The sequence below is a fragment of the Solanum stenotomum genome, chromosome 1, assembly GCF_019186545.1.
Source record: "Solanum stenotomum isolate F172 chromosome 1, ASM1918654v1, whole genome shotgun sequence".
Classification (NCBI taxonomy): domain Eukaryota; kingdom Viridiplantae; phylum Streptophyta; class Magnoliopsida; order Solanales; family Solanaceae; genus Solanum; species Solanum stenotomum.
This window is the reverse complement of record NC_064282.1, coordinates 69,327,314-69,336,607: the sequence shown is the minus strand read 5'-3', so window position 1 is coordinate 69,336,607 and position 9,294 is coordinate 69,327,314. Positions and strand designations below refer to the sequence as shown.

Genomic DNA, 9,294 nt, shown 5'->3' with positions numbered 1-9,294 from the left:
TGATTGTGTAGTTGACGAATTGATTTAAGAAAATACATCTCATTCCCATTCTCCATTTCTCTTCATTAAAATTGAGGACTGCCATACAAGAACAGGAAATAATGTACAAAAGAAAAGAAGAACCAAAAAGTTTTCAATTTAAGAAAAGGATAACTAACGTAACAGAGCCGGGACAATGTGGAGTCAATGTTAGCAGGGAAGAGATTATTAAGTGTACATGACAGGGAAAGATTGTGGAAATGGCTAAACTTAAGTAACTAAGCGGTGAAACTCTTTCGCATTCGCTCAATCACTCAATTGCTTTGGAGGATTTTTCAATAATTTGTTCAATTAAGCAACGGACAAGAACAGTAATCTGAATTTAGTGCCCCGAATAGCTATTGTGTTATTTCTACATCGTCAGAGAATTCCAATGGTGAATAAGAATTTACCTCAGTGGCAACAAGAGAGAAGTTGCCGGAATTTGAGGCAGTTTTAGGGCCGCCTTTCCGCCAATTGAGGAGATGGTGGGCATCATCGGAGTCGCCGGACATGGAAAGTGCGTCAATGAGGCAAGTGGCTAGCAAGTGCTCCTTAAGGCTATAAAAGTGAGTCGCATGGAAGCAAAATTGTCTTGAGGCTTCCTGCAGAAGGTATCACATTCCGGATCTTGGACCGCATCTTCTCTTCTGTATCCACTGGAAAAGGCTGACCATTATGCTAAATTTTATGTCTTCTCCACCAACACTGCTATTAACAAAATCAGAAATTCAATACAAAAACAGTGAATGTGTACATGAGGAAAGGGTCCTAGGAATGTAAATAGTATACAAGATCACAACAATGTATTTTCCAGTTTATAGAAATTTGTACTTATATCCAGAACTTGAATCAGGTAAGCTGATGATGTAGTCGTTCCTCTCAACAAACCATAGTTGTGGTTCAAACATTAAATTTAAAGGTGATATGTCAATACCAATGTGAGAAATATAGGAGAAAAATATTATTGAATTGTTGTTGTGTCTACATTATTACATTGTGATCCTATTTATAGACACTACATTGAAATTCTTTTCCAACTAGGATTCCTATTCTTATTCCTATTCCTATTCCTATTCCTATTCTAAGTAGGAAATACTTATTTCTATTCTAACACTCCCCCTCAAGCTGGTGCATACAAATAATATGTACCTAGCTTGTTACATATGTAATTAATACGAGGACCAATGAGGGGCTTGGTGAGATATCTGCAAGTTGATCAGTCGACTTCACAAAATTGACTGTCAATCTCAATGTGCTTATCTTCTCATTAAATACTGGATTTGATGCATAATGTCAGTCAATCTCAATGTGCTAACTCTTCTCATGAAATACTAAATTTGATGCATAATGCCGATAAAACACAGAGTGATAAAATTACAGTGTTGAACTTCCCAAACCAAACTTGCAAAAACTGTTTCAGACCATAGAGTAACTCACATAATCGACACAAAAGGCTACTAAACTCCCCTTGAGCAACAAAGTGCTCAAAATCTCATATAAAGTATATGGATCATGTTGGAATCAATAAATGAGTCGATATTAAAAAAGTCACCGAAAAATTGTCCGGAACATACTCATATGCCGGAGTATTAGATTTGATGGCTATAAGTGGTCACAATCTAAGAAATAAAATTATATGGGTAGGGTCGGAATGATGTCACGACCCAACTAGAAAATAGAAATTATATTGGATAGTTCGAATTGATGGAACGACCCATTGAAAAAGAAATAATATGGGTAGGATCGAAATGATGGCACAACCCTACCGAATTTTATTTTATTTTTTATACGGGTAGGGTTGGAATGATGGCACAATGCCACGCAAATTAGATTTGAGGAGTCACCGAAAAGATGAATGGAACTATGCAAATTAAATCTGAGGAGTCACTGAAAAGACACATGATGCTATGCAACTCAGATATGAGAAATAGTTCGTAAAAATCCATGGTACTATGCAAATTAAATATGAAAAGTAGTCTGTACAGATGCACGGTGCTACGCAAATCAGATATGCAAAAAAAGGTAGTCACCAGAATGATGGCACGGTGCTACACAAATTAAATATGAAAAAGTAGTCACTGGAATGATGGCACAGTGATACACAAACCATATATGAAAAAGTAGTCACCGGAAAGATCGCACGGTGCTACACAAATTAAATATGAAAAAGTAGTCACCGGAAAGATAACACAGTGCTACACAAATTAGATATAGAAAGTAGTCACCGGAATGATACACGGTGACCCAACTTTTGCTAACATAATTGTTGGCCAGACGGGCAACATATATGAGTAATAGCCGCCCGCCAGCAACGGAAGCTCTTTCATTTTCTACCAAGATCGTAGAGGCTCTGATACCATGTGAGAAATATAGGAGAAAAATATTATTGAATTGTTGTTGTGTCTACATTATTACATTGAGATCCTATTTATAGACACTAGAATACAATCCTTTACCAAGTAGGATACTATTTACTATTCCTATTCCTATTCTAAATAGGATTGTATAAACCTATTCCTATTCTAATAGGATTGTGTAAATCTATTCCTATTCTAATAGGATTGTATAAACCTATTCCTATTCTAACAACAAAATATCAGATGTCTTCAACTCGCGTGCAAAGTAATTTCAATTGTTACTTATTCTTTAGACTTTAGAGTATGTCAAATTATTTCCAAAATAGTAGGGGCTATCCTCTATATCCATTTCGCTCTATTCAAGTCCAATCCACTCTAAAACTACCTACAGAGAGTATAAAATACTTTTCCTCTTCTCATTAGCTCTTTCTGTGGATCTTCTGGACTTCAAGAAGATCAGAGTGAAGCTCATAATCACAGAGCAAGAGCAAGAATCTTACTCTCAAGCTATGTTGCTCGGACTCTTGAAAAATGTCGACGGGTGTGTGTCGAATCCTCCAAAAATAGTGTATTTTTGGAGGATCCGACACGTGTGGCAACATTTTTGGAGAGTCAAAGTAACTTAGCCCTCAAGAGTTATTATTCCTGCACCTCTATCCGCATAAGAGACTCCACGAAATTAGATGGTATCATTATGAAGTTCCGGCTTATGAGACAGGAATCCACGAAGAAACAACTGAACTCTACTTAGTATGCACGAAACCTATAGTAAACAAATGAGATGACCTCTAATAATTTAGTTTATCTTTCCAGTTGTCTGTGTTCTCATATCCCTAAACGTGAACAGCCTGAAATAAAGATAGTCACCAAAAATGTCTCCAAACTGACCTTTCCATTCCACTCCAACCAGATACCCTAGTGCGGAAACATGACAACTTGGTAAAGGCCTCCACAATCCCATGCTTCAGCTATATAAGCTGTTATAAAGAGGAATGTTTAGGCATCTTATCACCCAAAGAAAAGGAACATGGCAAAACTCAGGTGCCAACACAGTTGCAAAAGTAAAAGATACAAGTCCTTGTCCCAAGGGAAAAGGGGAGTAAAAGTTACTTCCTCAGAGGAACACACAAATAAACTTAAACACCTTTACTCCACAAAGTATTGGATCATTGCTAATCATATCAATCAATGGTGGGCTTGTGAGAGGAGTGCTTGTGGTGATTACGTCACCGTCAATTGAATTTCCATAGACATTTACAGCATTCCACGAGCTGAAAAGCCAAAGAGAAAAAGCTTACTTTTCAACAACATTCAGAAAAAATTATGAGGCTCACTACATCAAAACTGATCATTAGCGGCAATTAGCACTCTTTGTATATGTCCCTAAAGCCTTTAGCGACATTGGTTCTAATGGCACTTAACTAATGCCGGTAAAGACTTTAGCACTCTTTATTAATGTCAATATTTATTGCTGCTAAAAGTTGTTTTTGTTGTAGTGGCTATGCATAAGTACCTGCTANTAATGGCACTTAACTAATGCCGGTAAAGACTTTAGCACTCTTTATTAATGTCAATATTTATTGCTGCTAAAAGTTGTTTTTGTTGTAGTAGCTATGCATAAGTACCTGCTACTTCTTGGAAGGATAGAAGCAAGATCAAAGCGGAAGCCATCTACGTGCATTTCGGTAACCCAATATCTGTCAAGAGATCAAAGTAGACCTTTCCTATTATTATCAATATAGGACATTTCATGGTTAGAGCACCAAATTTGTAACTCATATACAGGATATAGACTTTATAGGGAACTCCATGCATTAAAGCCACAGAAATTTGAGCCTTCAAAATAGCAGAGAAGTTCATCTAGATAATCCCACTTAGACAACAAAATTAGACTGAAGATTAGATGCAGACACAAGATTAAACAATTGATACACACTGAAGAACTAACAACTTCTTTAGTTAACTTGTGAAAAGCTTAAGGAAACCTCAGCAATAAATGCTTTAAAAGTTGAAGTTTCCTTTAAACAAAAAGCAGAAAACATACGCACTGAAACCAACTTAATTATTTTCTTATGTAGCTTCATTTCCTTCATAGACATGAAATGCTCTATCCTTCAAATTTCAGTAAATTGATACAAATTGCAACAGAATACTGGTTAAATCCAATGAATTGCAAAAGAATATTATTCAATCAAGATGTGAATTACGATTGTCTGGTCAAGAAAATGAGTCGTCAACATTATAACAGCAGTGGGTAAAATGTGTTTGTGTTCCATTTTCATTAAAAAACAATATTTGCTAAAGAGTAAAAACGTTAAATTAAAATAGTAAAAGATGAGCAACTTCCTGGGAGGATGCAAAACCTAGTGAGCCAGAGGGTACACAAAGGGAAGGTCAGTATACATGATCTTTAGTAAAATGCTTCATACTACTCCTTGTTATGGTATAAACTGAATTGTATAGTCATCTAATCTAGGAACTTAACTTGATAAAGATAGGTCATTTTAATTTTGTTTTTGGATAAACCTTGGTATGATGGGTCAGCTTGCGCGCACCTTGACTAATTCCATGGGGTATCTGCTACCTCCCACCAGCACAGGTACCGGGTAACTCTATCACCAAGATTTGGACAGAGGGGAAGAAATCTCTTAGTGTTCTTGCATCCGCTGGGATTTGATCTTGAGACCTCATGGTTCTCAATCCAATTTATTGATCACCAGACACACCCTTGGGTGCTAGATCATTTAATTTATTTAGAGTAATTTTTAATACAACCCTTTATGTGCAGGACTGATTAGCTTCCTCAAGACAAGCCTGAAGAAATATATGCTTATCGGGGGCAGTTCCAGTTGAGAGGAGGATCTCTGTGTGGTGCCTGCCACATCTCATCTAAAAGTTTAGGATGTTGGCTATGGAACATTTTTATTTGTTTATTTACTGATCTTAACAGAACTGCTGCATGATTATTTTACCATGAGATCTTTCTGAGGTATGGCTAAGCAGGATATGATTGTCACAGACCAACAACAACTAGGAAATACACTGACATTCACCACATGGCATTTTGAATCCAACTCACCTCAAGCAATCCAATATAAATTGACGTACAATGGGATTATTACAGTTGAAGGCGTTTCAACATCCTGAGTAGTTGTAAAATTCACCCTGTAAAGTCATGAGATAAATTTTTAACTAGGAACCATACAGTTAATCCGTGTTTTAAAACAAGAATTCTACATTCCTTCATGTAAATAAGACTTTCCTTTTTAAACGAATTGAACTAAAAGTAAGAACATGTTTTGCTTTTTCTAAGTACAACTTTGTTCACATACACTTACCAAAAAAAAAAAAAAAGAGGGGGGGCACAACTTGGTCCACATTCAAGAACCTTTTGTAGATATATTCTCTACAATGTAAAATAACGACTTTGGAATAAGTATAGCAAGAAAATATAGACGAACTCAGTATTTTGTGAGTTCTTATTCTTTATAGAAAAGCACCAACCAGAAAAAAGCCAGTATCAGCAAATTTCAAGCATCCATGAGTATTCTGGTATGACTTTTGTGAGAAGCCATAATATATTATGTTCAAATTTATTCATTGGGCAGCAGTTTATGACACTAACCAAAATCTCTCCATTTTAGTGCTTCACCAGGGAAACATGATTGAAAGGCATGGCTCATTGCTGATGAGTATGTTTCTGCTCATTTGCACCACATTTACCGTCACCAAAGTGCTTACAGTCATAAAAAATGAAGCCTTACAACTTAACAATTTCATCTGTTATGATTTTGATGAAGTGTGTGATATAGACAACATAATAAGCTTAAGGTGGAGAATCCCACACTGCAGGGTTTAATTATTATTTTTTTGTTTTTAAGTAAAGCAATTGCAGGGTTTAATTATCCTAGAATAGAAAAAAAGGATATTTTTATGATTCGGCGAATGTAACAGTGGAGCAACTTCACAATGATAAATTCTGAAGAGAAAGCAAATGAATCCATATATGGAACTTCAACTTAGACTCTGGACTTTATTTTAAGAGTCAAAAACTAAAAAGTGCATGGATTAGCGACAAACATACCTTAGGAGCTAGCATATAAAACACATTGTTGTCAATGCCTCTAAATGATAGTATGGGACCATTTTCATTTCCTTCAGCAGTGTGATTGAAAACAACATCCATGATAACCTGCCAATGAACAATCAGAAGAGATTACACCAAAATTTGGAGATCAAACTCGCAGTTTTCTCCAGTAATCAGTCACCTCGATTCCACGTTTATGTGCTTCCTTGACAAGATACTTAAATTCGTTTATTGCACCGAGGCCGCAATTACTTAGACCAGCAGATGAGTATCTTCCCATTGGAGAAAAGAAATTGACAGTAGAATAGCCCCAAAAGTTGAACCTAGAAAGATAAATATCCCATAAGATTAAAATTGATCACAAAGCCAATATTTTTGAGTTTTGACTATTTTCATGCAGTTGTTAATATCTTCAAGCAAATACTGTCAAGGACATATACCACTAACCAAAGAGATATAATTAGCATTATGTATCTGTTAAATTAGGTCTTGGGCCTAACTCACACCCCAAAAGGTAGCTCAAAGGGAGGAGGATTGCCCAAACTTTATAAGGAGTCCACCCATCTCATTAACCACCAATGTGGGACTTTTGTTATTTTAACACCCCGCCTCACGCTTAAGTGTTTAGCATCTGGTGCATGGGAAATTTTTTATTTTTGGGGGGCCCAACATTGGGTGAGATGGATCCTGCCTTGATACCATGTTAAATTAGGTCTTGGGCCTAACTCACACCCCAAAAGTTAGCTCAAAGGGAGGAGGATTGTCCAAGCCTTATAAGGAGTCCACTCATTCATTAACCACCAATGTGAGACTTTTGTTATTTTAACACCCCACCTCACGCTTAGTGCTTAGCATCTGGTGCATGGGCAATTTTTTATTTTTGGGGTCCCCAACATTGGGTGAGATGGATCCTGCTCTGATACCATGTTAAATTAGGTCTTGGGCCTAACTCACACCCCAAAAGCTAACTCAAAGGGAGAAGCATTGCTCAAGTCTTATAAGGAGTCCACCCATCTCATTAACCACCAATGTGGGACTTTTGTTATTCTTTAACAGTATCTACTATCTACTATCACGTCATCTACAAGCAGCTTCGACACAATGAATACGTTTGGATGTCAATTATGTTGTGTTCAGTAGTATTGACTAATTAAGCCTAAAATATCTTTAAATGTAAGTGACTGAAAGTTATCACCATTAGAGCTTAGCATCACTTTCGCACTTAATCCTATGTAGAAAAATCAGGTTCAAATCTCAGATATGGGCACAATGAAAAAGAGACATCCAAATCAATTGTCTACAATCCCTGCATGCAAGATCATTCTGGCGATCATTGCACATTATTCTTAAGAGGACTTTCGAAAGTATGCTCTCTACTCTTCTTGTAGAATCTCTCTTCAATTTGTCCCATTTGACTTTTACCTTTCTAAGCCATCTAGCAATATTTGGATGGTAAACGTGAAGAGATTCTTAATCAGTCTTCTATGAGCTAGACTTGTCACATTACTAAATCCAGCTATAACATTATGTCAATAAATGGGATTTGGAACAGCATCAATTAGTTTAATTTCAGAACTGTCATACCACCCGCCCCACCTCCAAAGAAAAAAGAAATAAAAGAACCCCCTCCCGCGATCAAAATAGGGAACATCAGTTAGTTACATTAGGGGTAAGGTCTGCGTACACCCCACCCTCCTCAGACCCCACTTGTGGGAATATATCGGGTAAGTTGTTGTAGTATCCAAAGAAGAAGGAAAAAATAACCACCTCCTAACACTACTGTCTACTGATTCAGCCTCACTTATGTATTAAATTAACATTCATTCAACTTATGATTACCCGGATTGGTTTTGCCACAAAGCAATCAAACTAGTGGCGACACATAGTCCACACAACAGCAGGCTTCTGCTTTCATCACTTGAATCATCGAAGTGGGATATAATCTAAGTTCCTCCCCATTCTAATTCAGTTGGAATATTTCCAGGTAGCTGAGCAGGAGGTTATTTTCTGAACCTAAGAGTATTCTGATTTCTTTGGACAAGGACAAAGTAACTTTGCTGACAGAAAAGGTTAAACATGCAAAGCTAGACAGGTAAAATGTAACAATCTTCTTCCAAGATTTTGTGAATTTAAAGGATCTCTCAAGCATGACATAAGCTAATCAGAATACCATGCTTAGAACTGAAATGCAAGTAATTCATCTAAGTGAGAGTTATGAACCTGAAATTCAAATTCTTAATGGAGATCGGAAATCTGTGCGGTGGATGGATACAAACAGAAGAGGAAACAGAGCTCTGAAACCACATAAAATGGGCTAGAATAAAGGTAAGAGGGGGTGAAGAATCAGTCCCAAAGACGGTGGAACTGATACACGATGGATCTATCTTCAAGGTCCAAATTTGGATTGAAGCTCCGGCGAGGTTGGTGAATAGTGGACAAAGGGGGAAGAAGGGTATTACCCAGCAGTCTATGAAGAAACCCTACTTTATAGAGGGTAGCGGGGGTTTTGAGTGCACCGAGGTGATGGGGCACATGGGCACTTCAAAGTCGCAGGAAAATTTGAATTTTACAGATGGGCAAACGTACCAGAGGTCACGGGAAAGGGATGAGGGTATTGATACACGTGTGATAGCACGTGCAGGCAATTTAAATGAGAAGAGGGAATTTTTGGGCTGGGGAAATTTGGGCCATGATCCAGTGGCCCAAATAGGTTTTAAAGAAGGGGAGGGGAAAAATGCAAAAGGCCCAGCAGACCCTTTTATAGATGAAATAATAGCAAATCAGTGGAAAGAAGCGCAGGCCTCTCAACATATCAGAGGAGAAAATATT

At 37.2% G+C, this 9,294-nt stretch overlaps 1 long non-coding RNA gene and 1 pseudogene across 1 annotated transcript in view; both read right to left on the bottom strand.

Moving 5' to 3' along the window:
* The window catches only part of LOC125869253 (uncharacterized), an 8,933-nt gene extending 7,990 nt beyond the window's left edge, over positions 1-943 (bottom strand). The window contains exons 1-2 of the long non-coding RNA XR_007446793.1: positions 853-943; positions 432-726 (exon numbers count right to left, since the gene is read on the bottom strand). This is a non-coding gene — a long non-coding RNA (uncharacterized LOC125869253). The remainder of the gene's footprint in view (positions 1-431; positions 727-852) is intronic.
* A 2,549-nt stretch (positions 944-3,492) lies between these two features.
* LOC125855883 (isoamylase 1, chloroplastic-like) lies at positions 3,493-6,932 on the bottom strand (annotated as a pseudogene).
* Between the last annotated feature and the right edge of the window lie 2,362 nt (positions 6,933-9,294).